We start from the raw sequence: 343 nt of genomic DNA, 5'->3' as shown, positions 1-343 counted from the left end.
TTTTTCCCACCACTGCTGCCACCACCACCACTAACTCATCCTCTCTCTCCTTCCATTTTCTGAGCTCGTCGCTGCCGCCATAATCCGTCAACTCTGCCAACTTCTTCCTCTTTCTCTTTCTCTCGCTTTCCTTCTATGTTTTGCTTTTTTTTCTCTCTTCTGCTTCTTCGAATTTTCAACCCAAAAAAAGGACTTCACCATCATTAACAACAACAGAACCATCTTCATATTCTTTGCCCCCACACTATCTCTTACCTGCAAAATCCCTTATCTTCACTACTACACCACCTCCTTCACCCAATCACCTTTCTAACCCTAATCCTCTTCACCCAGCCACCACTCC

Source organism: Arachis duranensis, chromosome 10 (assembly GCF_000817695.3).
Source record: "Arachis duranensis cultivar V14167 chromosome 10, aradu.V14167.gnm2.J7QH, whole genome shotgun sequence".
Taxonomy (NCBI): Eukaryota; Viridiplantae; Streptophyta; class Magnoliopsida; order Fabales; family Fabaceae; genus Arachis; species Arachis duranensis.
This window is presented reverse-complemented; position numbering follows the sequence as displayed.